The 11,826-nt window shown below is 57.6% G+C and overlaps 1 pseudogene; it reads left to right on the forward strand.

Annotated features, from left to right (window-relative positions):
• The first annotated feature begins 1,859 nt into the window (after positions 1–1,859).
• LOC120388295 lies at positions 1,860–4,754 on the forward strand (annotated as a pseudogene).
• The last annotated feature ends 7,072 nt before the right edge of the window (positions 4,755–11,826 follow it).

An 11,826-nucleotide genomic window follows, 5' to 3' on the forward strand; every position in this document is an offset into this window, starting at 1 on the left:
ATAAAGGATAATAATGTCGTATGTATTCAATGTATCCATGTATGCTAGGATTGGATTGGACTCTGGCGGCCACCCTGGAAAAGTCATGGAGCAGGTCCTCAAGGAATCAATCCTGAAGCACTGGGAGGAGAGGAAGATGATCAGGAACAGCCAGCATGGATTCACCAAGGGCAAGTCATCCCTGACTAACCTAATGGCCTTCTATGAGGAGATAACTGGCTCTGTGGATGAGGGGAAAGCAGTGGACGTGTTATTCCTTGACTTTAGCAAAGCTTTTGATACGGTCTCCCACAGTATTCTTGCCAGCAAGTTAAAGAAGTCTGGGCTGGATGACTGGACTATAAGGTGGATAGAAAGCTGGCTAGATGGTCGGGCTCAACGGGTAGAGATCAACGGCTCCATGTCTAGTTGGCAGCCGGTTTCAAGTGGAGTGCCCCAAGGGTCGGTCCTGGGGCCGGTTTTGTTCAACATCTTCATTAACGATCTGGAGGATGGCGTGGGCTGCACCCTCAGCAAGTTCGCAGATGACACCAAACTGGGAGGAGTGGTAGATACGCTGGAGGGTAGGGATAGGATACAGAGGGACCTAGACAAATTAGAGGATTGGGCCAAAAGAAACCTGATGAGGTTCAACAAGGACAAGTGCAGAGTCCTGCACTCAGGACGGAAGAATCCCAGGCACTGCTACAGACTAGGGACCGAATGGCTGGGCAGCAGTTCTGCAGAAAAGGACCTAGGGTTACAGTGGACGAGAAGCTGGATATGAGTCAGCAGTGAGCCCTTGTTGCCAAGAAGGCTCACGGCATTTTGGGCTGTATAAGTAGGGGCATTGCCAGCAGATCGAGGGACGTGCTCATTCCCCTCTATTCAGCACTGGTGAGGCCTCATCTGGATACTGTGTCCAGTTTTGGGCCCCACACTACAAGAAGGATGTGGACAAATTGGAGAGAGTCCAGCGTAGGGCAACAAAAATGATCAGGGGGCTGGAGCACATGACTTCTGAGGAGAGGCTGAGGGAACTGGGCTTGTTTAGTCTGCAGAAGAGAAGAATGAGGGGGGGTTTGATAGCTGCTTTCAACTACCTGAAGGGGGGGCCCAAAGAGGTTGGATCTAGACTGTTCTCAGTGGTATCAGATGACAGAACAAGGAGCAATGGGCTCAAGTTGCAGTGGTCCAGGTTGGATATTAGGAAACACTATTTCCCGAGGAGGGTGGTGAAGCACTGGACTGGGTTCCCTAGGGAGGTGGTGGAATCTCCTTCCTTAGAGGCTTTTAAGGCCCGGCTTGACAAAGCCCTGGCTGGGATAGTTTCGTTGGGGATTGGTCCTGCTTTGAGCAGGGGGTTGGACTAGAACCTCCCGAGGTCCCTTCCAACCCTGATCTTCTATGGTTCTAAGGAACGACCCTGGGTCGTTGGAAAAGCCGCATCAGCCAGGCTGCCTGTGTCTGAACCCTCTTAAGGCAGGAACAGACCAGAACGGTCCTTACGGCGGATTATGGCCCCCTTTGGTTTTAGGAGAACTTTTCATGACAGTGTTGGCTGTAAGATCTTGTCTCTTATCTGCATTGCCAGCGAAGTTGGGTAAGGTTCTTCTGTAACCCCTTTAGTAACCACGTAACTCTTTGTAAACCGTAATCCTGGCTGAAATTCTCTGCACACTCCTTTGGGGTGAGGAGCAAAGGACGTGGGCGTGGTTAGAGGAGGAGTGTGAAAAGCCATCGCAGATGCCCAGATACCCAAGAAGAAGTGAGTGACTGGGAGAGACGGCAGGAAAAATCCATTGTGTCCGATGCTAAATGAGGTAGCGGCAGTGACGGCCTCAGAAGTGAAGCAAACACCCCCGAAGGCGAGACAAGAAATAAGCCCCGGCCCCCTGGGGCCAGCCCTGCCAGCTGTGCTAGTGAGGCTGGCGCTCGGGGCCCGGGGCAGGACCTGGGGCCCGAACCCCGGCCGTGAAGCGGCGCGAGCCCAGAGATAATGAGGCGACTTTTGGTCCTTCCTTTACGGCCAGACGTGTCCCAGCTCCACTCGCCCGAGAAAGGCCAATGGCTGCAGCCGGCGCGCCGGAGCCGGCACAGGAACCCAGCTGCAGACAGGAAACGCGTCAGCCGGGCGTCCCCGCTTGTGCAGCTCCGGGTCTGAATGTCGGGGGGCCTGGAGGGGCCAGGACCCTGTTGGGATGCGGGACACCCCCTGTCTGCACTGAGCGGGGCTGCGAAAAGCATCAAGAACCCCCCCGGCGAACGGGGGTGAGTAACACCCCCCGACCATTGGTGACACTTCTTCACATCTAGCTCCGGCCCGGGCGCTGGCTCAGGAAGCTGTGGCAGGATATCACCGCTGCAGAGCAGCTCGCTCGCGCGGTAGCTGGCGACCTGACCCAGGGAACAGAGACGGGGGTGGGGGGAGGACGGCGACGGGGCCCTGAGAGCTGGGGGAGGAGGGCTGGAGCCCGACGGTTGACGGGTGTGAAGAGGAGTCGCCCCATTGCCAGAACCGGGGTGAGAACCCAGGAGTCCTGGCTCCCAGCCCCCCCTGCTCTGAGCGCTGTGGGACCGGGGCGTGGGCTGGCGCTGGCCTGGCTCGACTTCCCCAAACCGTCCGTCCGGGGGTGGCGAGAGGCCTGGTGCAGCCGGGCCCATGGACCCCGGGCTGGGACCTCGGCCGCAGGCCCGGGGGGAGGGCAGGGGGCGTCACCCTGGCTCAGCCCCCAGATCCCTCCAGACCCCACACTCCCCGGCCCGGCCTGGCCCAGCTTCCCTCCTGTCCTGCCCCTCGGCTCGGAAACCTCCCACCTGGCCCCACACTCCTCCGCCAGGGGCTACTTCCTTCCGCCTCTTCTGCCTCCGTTTCCCCCTCCCTGTGTCCCCTCCCCCATTTCCTCTCCCCTCCATCTCCACCCTCCATCTCCACCCTCCCTCTGTTCCCTCCCCTCCCCTTCCCCTCACTCTTCACCTTCCTCCCATCTCCCCCTCCTCTCCCTCTCCATTTCCACCCTCCCTCCATCCTCTCCCCCTGCAGTCATGCCAGCCCCCTCCTGCCCCAGTGACCCCACCAGGGCTCACCAGGACTCCTGGGTTCTCACCCCGGCTCTGGGAGGGGAGTGGGAACTAGAGGTTCGAGAACGGGGCAGGCTGGGAGCCAGGACTCCTGGGTTCTCTCTCAGCGGGGCGGGGGCGGCGGATCAGGTCTGAGGGGCACCAGCAGAGCTGACAGGGGGAGGGGGGGAGACACTGTTGCTCTGACTGTTCTCGCCTGCCCCTGGGTTGGATTGTGGCTGAAGGGGCCGATCCGGGGTCAAGCGGTGGCTCTGCTCCCCCCCTGACAATACGCGTCCTGCTGGAGCTGGGGTCACCTGCCCCCGCGGCTGGGCTGGGGAGGGGGGCAGTGTGGGGGCAGGGCTCTGATGGCAGCCAGAGGCCTTTTGGGAACACAGATAACTGGGTCAGGAAGAGCCCCTCCCCCTTCTCCTCTAACCCCCCCTCCATCCATCACCCCCTTTGCCTCCCACCCCTGTTCCCCTCCCCCCTTTCCCTTCTATTCATCCCTCTCCCCCAGGCTGGGATCTCCTTCCCTCATCACCGCTGGGAGCCATGACTGCCCCGGACTCCTGGGTCCCCTTCTGGCAGCACCGCCTGCTCAGCCTCTACCTGCTGGCCATCATGACCTTCTCCTTCCTCATGCACCTACACAGCCGGTTCCTCACCACAAGACAGAGTCTCCCCTCCCTGAACACAACGAAGGGGTCTCCAGCCACGCCCCCCACCACAACCCCCGCCACGGAGCCGGGCATGTGGACCGTGAACTCCATCGGGCGCCTGGGGAACCAGATGGGGGAATACGCCACCCTCTACGCCCTGGCCAAGATGAACGGGCGCCAGGCCTACATCCTCCCGGAGATGCACCAGCAGCTGGCGCCGCTCTTCCGCATCACCCTGCCCGTGCTCTCCAGCGACATGGTCCGGAGCGTCCCGTGGAGGAACTACGAGCTCCACGACTGGATGTCGGAGGACTACAGGCACATCGAGGGGAAATACGTCCGGCTGACGGGCTATCCCTGCTCCTGGACCTTCTACCACCACCTCCGGCAGGAGCTCCTCCAGGAATTCTCCTTCCACGACCACGTCAAGGAGGAGGCCAACCGGTACCTGGCCGGGCTGCGCGGGCAGCGCCGGAACGTGACCTACGTGGGCGTCCACGTCCGGAGGGGGGACTACGTCTGGGTGATGCCCCAGATCTGGAAGGGGGTGGTGGCGGACAAGGCCTACCTGGAGAAGGCCATGGGCTACTTCCGGGCCAAGTACCAGGAGCCGGTCTTCGTGGTGACCAGCAACGGGATGGAGTGGTGCCGGGAGAACATCGACGCCTCGCGGGGGGACGTGTATTTCTCGGGGGACGGGAAGGAGTCGTCGCCGGGGAGGGACTTTGCTCTCTTGGTCCATTGCAACCACACAATCATGACCATCGGGACCTTCGGCATCTGGGCCAGTTACCTGGCTCGGGGGGAGACCATCTACTTGGCCAACTACACCCTCCCCGACTCTCCCTTCCTCAAGATCTTCAAGCCTGCGGCCGCCTTCCTGCCCGAGTGGATCGGGATCGACGCCGATCTCTCCCCGCTGCGCAGTGGGACGACTGGCTAAAGGAGCTCAGCCGGGATCACGTGATGAAAGCAGCCATGAGTCAGAGGCGCTTTGTCCCATCCCAAGCTGGTGGGAGAGGAGCCTCTTCAAAGACGTATTGTTCTGCTTAACGGCCCAGCCGGCCTGCTGTCTGCTGGGCATTCCCCAAGGGGAAACCCGTTGGTCACTGTTACAGAGTCAATATTCCTGACTTCAGAGACATGCCTGGTACGTTCACACAAATAACATAATCCTATTCAGCCCATCGTCACCTTTCTAATGATACCTCACATGCCGGCTCTTGCACAAAATAGATCTCGGTGAAGCTGTAATTATATTGGAGCAATTCTATGAAGAATATGGGGTGTGGTGTCACCGGGTCTGGGAGGTTAGAGCGAGGGGGGCTGGGAGCCAGGACGCCTGGGTTCTGTCCCCGGCTCTGGGACGGAAGTGGGGTCTAGTGGTGAGGTTATGCTTATAAGAAGCACGCAGGGTCTTTTTCGGGGGGAAAGGTGACACGCCGCGTTTATTGAAAATACAGCCTGTGCCTTCAATCTCTCTCTCTCTCTCACTCACACACACACACACACACAGAGTCTTATAGTTCCCAGCCTGTCGTAGCTCCAGTCAATCTAATGGCCAGTTAGACGGAGCATGAGGGAGGAGCTGGGCTCCGTCGGTCGCGAGCCGATGCTCTGAGGCTTTGCAGGCCTGACCGGGGCCGCCCAGAGGGGGGAGCAAGTGGGGCAATTTGCCCCGGGCCCCGCAGGGGCCCCCACGAGAGTTTTTCAGGGGCCCTGGAGCCCTTTACTCGCTCCGGGGGCTCCGGAAAACTCTCGCGGGGCCTGGGCTCCTGGAACTTCTTCTGCTCCGGGTCTTCGGTGGCAATTCGGCGGCGGGGGGGTCCTTCCGCTCTGGGACCCGCCGTCCAAATGGCCCGAAGACCCACGGCGAGGGGGTCCTTCCGCTCCGGGACCCGCTGCCGAAGTGCTCCAAAGACGCGTGGCAGGGGGGTCCTTCCGCTCCGGGACCCGCTGCCGAAGTGCTCCAAAGACCCGCGGCAGGGGGGTCCTTCCGCTCCGGGACCCGCCGCCGAAGTGCTCCAAAGACCCGCGGCAGGGGGGTCCTTCCGCTCCGGGACCCGCCGCCGAAGTGCTCCAAAGACCCGTGGCAGGGGGGTCCTTCCGCTCCGGGACCCGCTGCCGAAGTGCTCCAAAGACCCGCGGCAGGGGGGTCCTTCCGCTCCGGGACCCGCTGCCGAAGTGCTCCAAAGACCCGCGGCAGGGGGGTCCTTCCGCTCCGGGACCCGCCGCTGAAGTGCTCCAAAGACCCGCGGCAGGGGGGTCCTTCCGCTCCGGGACCCGCCGCCGAAGTGCTCCAAAGACCCGCGGCAGGGGGGTCCTTCCGCTCCGGGACCCGCCAGTGGCGCAGCCAGGTTCTAACATCAGGGGGAGCGAACACATTAAAAAAAGGCACCACCCGACATGTCAGATTACACCTCGACCTCGCTATAACGCGACCCGATCTAACACAAAGTCAGCTATAACGGGACAAAGCGGCACTCCGGGGGGCTGCACACGCACCCGTGGGGACAGCCCCTCTCATCTCTCCGGAGGGGGCTGCTCTGCGATCTGCGGGCCCTGGAAGCAGGCAGCACACAGGCGCGGGGGGGGGGCACAGTCCCCCGCACATGGGAGACAATCAGACAGAGGTGGGCAGGGTCTGTTGGGGGTTCACATGGGGGAGAGGGGGGTGGGGGGCTGCCCTGGGAGACTCCAATGCAGCACCCGGCCACGCTGGCTCTGTGCATCATGAGGCACTCGGGGAAAAGGAGGCAGCGAGAGAGAGAGAGGCCGAGGAGGAGGTGCCCTTCCCCTCCCAGCTGGGTCCGTGAGTCCCTGATCTCGCCCCCAGCCCCCAGGTACTGGGCTGCAGTGCAAGAGGGGCTGACACAGAGAAGTCAGGACCAGTCAGAGCACTTCCCATGTCATCGTGAAACCTCAGTCCTGGAAAGCTGGGTGAGGTAATATGGGGTGGGGTGATATAGATCAAGGTGGGTGAGGTAATATGGGGGGAGGGGGTGATATAGATCAAGGTGGGTGAGGTAATATGGGGAGGGGGTGATATAGATCAAGGTGGGTGAGGTAATATGGAGGGGGTGATATAGATCAAGGTGGGTGAGGTAATATGGAGGGGGTGATATAGATCAAGGTGGGTGAGGTAATATGGAGGGGGGGGTGATATAGATCAAGGTGGGTGAGGTACTATGGAGGGGGGGTGATATAGATCAAGGTGGGTGAGGTAATATGGGGGGAGGGGTGATATAGATCATGGTGGGTGAGGTAATATGGGGAGGGGTGATATAGATCAAGGTGGGTGAGGTCATGGGGGTGATATAGATCAAGGTGGGTGAGGTAATGGGGGTGATATAGATCAAGGTGGGTGAGGTAATATGGGGGTGATATAGATCAAGGTGGGTGAGGTAATATGGGGGAGGGTGATATAGATCAAGGTGGGTGAGGTAATGGGGGTGATATAGATCAAGGTGGGTGAGGTAATATGGGGGGTGATATAGATCAAGGTGGGTGAGGTAATATGGGGGGAGGGGGTGATATAGATCAAGGTGGGTGAGGTAATATGGGGGGAGGGGTGATATAGATCAAGGTGGGTGAGGTAATATGGGGGGAGGGGTGATATAGATCAAGGTGGGTGAGGTAATATGGGGAGGGTGATATAGATCAAGGTGGGTGAGGTCATGGGGGTGATATAGATCAAGGTGGGTGAGGTAATATGGGGGGAGGGGGTGATATAGATCAAGGTGGGTGAGGTAATATGGGGGGAGGGGTGATATAGATCAAGGTGGGTGAGGTAATATGGGGGGAGGGGGTGATATAGATCAAGGTGGGTGAGGTAATATGGGGGGAGGGGTGATATAGATCAAGGTGGGTGAGGTCATGGGGGTGATATAGATCAAGGTGGGTGAGGTAATATGGGGGGAGGGGGTGATATAGATCAAGGTGGGTGACGTAATATGGGGGGAGGGGGTGATATAGATCAAGGTGGGTGAGGTAATGGGGGGGTGATATAGATCAAGGTGGGTGAGGTAATATGGGGAGGGGTGATATAGATCAAGGTGGGTGAGGTCATGGGGGGGTGATATAGATCAAGGTGGGTGAGGTAATATGGGGGGAGGGGGTGATATAGATCAAGGTGGGTGAGGTAATGGGGGGGTGATATAGATCAAGGTGGGTGAGGTAATGGGGGGGTGATATAGATCAAGGTGGGTGAGGTGATATATTTTATCGGACCAGCTTCGGTTGGTGAGAGAGACGAGCTTTGGCGCTTTCACAGGACGCTTCTTCAGGAAGGTCACGGAGTCCCTGGGCGACGCTCTGGAACTGCTCCCCACAAAGCCACTCCCCACGGTTTCCAGGAAGAACCCCTGGTGTGCCAGCCCTTCTCGTGGTCACCACCTCTTTGCCAGGGTCGAGCGGCAAGCTCCTCCGCCCCTGGGACTGCTCCTGCAATCCCCAGGGGAACCCTGGTACTGCAAAAATCCTTCTCGCTCCCAGGGTCGAGTGGCCAGCGCCTCCGCCCCTGAGACTGCTCCCTGCCGTCCTCAGGGGGACCCCGTTACGCCAACAGTCCTTCTTGCTGGTCACACACTCCCAGAGGTTAACCGTACCCCTGAAACTGTCCCTCTCTGAGCCTTCAGCACGCCTGGTCCTCATCATCCCTCCTTTGTTTTACTGCTCCCCAGTCACTTACTGCAAGAATCGCCATTCACAGGGTGCAGTACATCCCACCGCTGCCACCAGTTGTCACGGAGTCCCCGGGCGATGCTCTGAAACTGCTCCCCACCAAGCCAGTCAGGACCTTGGGGAGCCTCCTCTCCCTTGGAGCTGTAGCCTGATTTGGGGAGGGTTAGTAGGGACAGTGGAATTTATCCACTTAATTTAGTTTTATTTAATAATTAATTTTCTAATTAGTTAACAATATTAATAACAATTAATAGATATTAATAATATGGGTATGGCTCGCCAATATGTGTGATCAGAAGATAAAGTTCGTCTTGAATCAGGCTTCACAGAATTTAATACAAGGAGATTGGGATATATCTGACAGGAAACTTACACTGAGACAGAATTAGTCAGTTAAGACCTTTTATTTAAAATCAATGAAACAATAAGGAAATGTAAAATGGTAAAAGCAGTTTGAGATTACAAAGTTACAAAATATCACAGTTCTTAATGCACTCTGCAGCAGTAGCCCTAGAGTGAATTTCACACCTCTGAGAGAGGAAGTTTATAAAGAAACTGGTTATGAGTTAGACGCTTCTTAGCATAGATGCTTTAGCAGAAATAAGAATTGGTTCATACTTACAACTTTGAAAAGAATTAATACTACGACTTAGTATTGACAGCTTTCGTAGGAGAGAGAGGCTTCGAAGTAGGTTGAGACGATGGAGAATAGAAAGATGGTATCGCCCGCCTAATGGTGGATTGTCACCCTTTTTATAGGGAGAAATCCTTCCTCCTATGCCCAAATTTGTCTTTCCCCCATGGAAAGGTGAGGGTGCCTGTTTTCATAGGCTGACCTTTTGTGTGCGTATTAAATGACAGCTATGTACGCATCTGCGGGTGTATGTGTGAAATTTGTGGGCAGAAAAACCCCACTTTTCACCCTAACTAGGTGAAAGGTTAGCAGATATTCAAAAGTCCCTAGACAATTTGCGTAGGTTTGTCTCCTATTATTACTTTTCTGAGTAAGGGTCTTAAAGGTTGCTGTCAGCGTAACAGAGGAAATAGGCCAGGATGTCTGGCCTAGAAGCTTCTAGGTATCTTGCATTACAGCTTATTGTAAATAATTCTATTAATCTATGCAGCCTACACACTTTTATCAAAAAGACCTTTTATACAGACCAACAGATTAATCCTTAGGGCTACAGAGCAGACTGTCTTCAGGGCAAGAAGCTCACACGGCTTCACCTCCTGGGTCTCTCCTTGGAGCATTCAGCCTCCTCTGCCCCTCCGTGCGCTTCCCGCAGCGAGTCCCCCCCAGCAGGGTCCTGGGGGAGCCAGAGGGTCCTGCCCCCCCACTCCGCAGTCAGATGCGACTCTCAGCCAGCCAGTAACACAGAGGTTTATTCGATGACAGGAACAGGGTCTAACACAGAGCTTGTAGGTACCGCGAACGGGACCCCTCGGGCGGGTCCATTCCAGGGGGCAGTGAGCCAGACCCCCCCGTCTGCACTTCACTCCTCGTCCCCAGCCAGCTCCAGACTCACAACCCCTCCAGCCCCTCCTCTGCTCAGCTCCTTCCCCGGGCCAGGAGGTCACCTGATCTCTTTGTCCTCCCACACCTTTAGCATCCCCATGCAGGTGGGGAAGGGCCTGGCCATTAGTTGCCAGGCGACAGAGGGTCAGCCAGAAACTGAGGCCCCCCCACAGTATTCAGAGAAAACATTAAGAACATTCCCAATTTGTCACAAGGAAGAAGAAAAGACTCCGTGAAAGCTCCAAAGCTTGTCTGTCTCTCTCTCTCCCAAACAAAAGTTGCTTCAGTAAAAGATATTACCTCACCCACCTTGCGGCTCCAATTTCCTGGGAACAACAGGGCTACACCAACCCACCCTACAAAAATGCAAGATTCCCATGACCAGCACAGAGCGACCACCATCACACCAGGACACTATTGTCACGATTCATCTTAGCATAATGTCCTCATCACAGCAAGGAAGCAGCACTATCAGCACAATTTGATAAATACAGCCACGTGTGACACCATTTTATTCCTCCTGCCCCAATAACAAAGAAATTGGGGATCCCACAGCTGTGAAAATAACCATCCCAGGCTGCTGTGTGCTATGCTAAGTTGAGTGGGTTTGCCAATGCAAATGCACATTCCTGAAATTCCTTTCCCCACGCCAATGCAAATGCTTGAAATTCCTTTGCCCACGCCTCATAATTTACCACCAGATGTCAGGGTAGAGCTCATCCTGACTCTGCTTACATCAGCGCACTACATGGCCACTGTCTCTGCCTGGGCAGGGAGGGCGAGCAGGGACACCCCACCCCACAGGAGACTGGGAGATGCGCCTCCCCCCCCCATCAATGCCTGTCCTGGTCCCATGGCCGGCGCTTCCATTAGGCGACCCTAGGCAGTCGCCTAGGGCACCAGGATTTGGGGGGGGGCGGCATTTTGTGCGCTCCGCACGGGACGCACGGGAGCTTCCAGTTCCGCTCCCGTCGCACCGCCGAAGAAGGACCTTCTGCCGACGTGCCGCGGAAAACAGCGGCAGGCAATGGAGCAGCTCAGGGACTGCCGCTGTCGCCGGCGGCATTTCGGCGGAGGGTCCTGCTTCAGTGGCGCGATGGGAGCAGAACCGGAAGCTCCCGCGTGCCCCGTGGGGCGCGCACAAAATGCCGCCCCCCAAATTCTGCCTGGGGCGCCAGAAACCCTGGCGCCGCTCCTGCCTGATCCAGCTGCCCAGGTGCAGGGGATGTTTTTGGAGATGCCTCTGGCTGAGCCCCCTGCCCCCCACCATGCAGACGGCCATCCCGCCAGCAGGCGCTGGCTCTCGCAGCCACCTGGGGGGTTTCCAGTCCCCCCTCAGCCACCCTCACCACAAGAAAGACCCTCTTTGAAATACACTTACCAGCTGCTGCTACTGGCTGCCTTTAGTTGGGTGAGAGGTTAGGAGCTGCTGCTGCAGAGGTAGGAGAAGGAGGTGGGGTCTCTCAGCTGCTCAGCCCCTTGCTCCAGGAGCAGTTCCCCTTGCTGATTAGCTGGTTTTTGGCCAGCAGACACAGCGAGCACTCGCACTTCCCTAGCTAGCTACCCTACTGCCCCTGCCGAACAGCTGATGGCTCGTGGGCCCCCACGGGCCCCATAAACAGTTGACTGGTGGGTGGGTGCCCCTGCCCCCTATAGGGGCATGCCCTGACCGACCCCCTTCCTCCCCAAGGCCCCAGCCTCTCCTCCTCCCTGGGAGCCCAGCTTGCCGGAGCTCAGTTCTTCCCCTCCCTGCTGCGGGATCAGCTGTCTCCCGCCTGCTGGGAGACACAGCTGATCGGGGTATGCAGCAGGCTGGGGGAAGCCAGGCAGACCCAGCTTCAGAGCGGAGCGTGGGCCCCACCCCTGGCACCATGTTAACCCCGCCTAAGGGGCGGCTTTTTTGAAAATGTGCTGAGGGGAAGCACC

This window comes from Mauremys reevesii, linkage group 22 (genome assembly GCF_016161935.1).
Source record: "Mauremys reevesii isolate NIE-2019 linkage group 22, ASM1616193v1, whole genome shotgun sequence".
In the NCBI taxonomy this organism is placed as follows: Eukaryota; Metazoa; Chordata; order Testudines; family Geoemydidae; genus Mauremys; species Mauremys reevesii.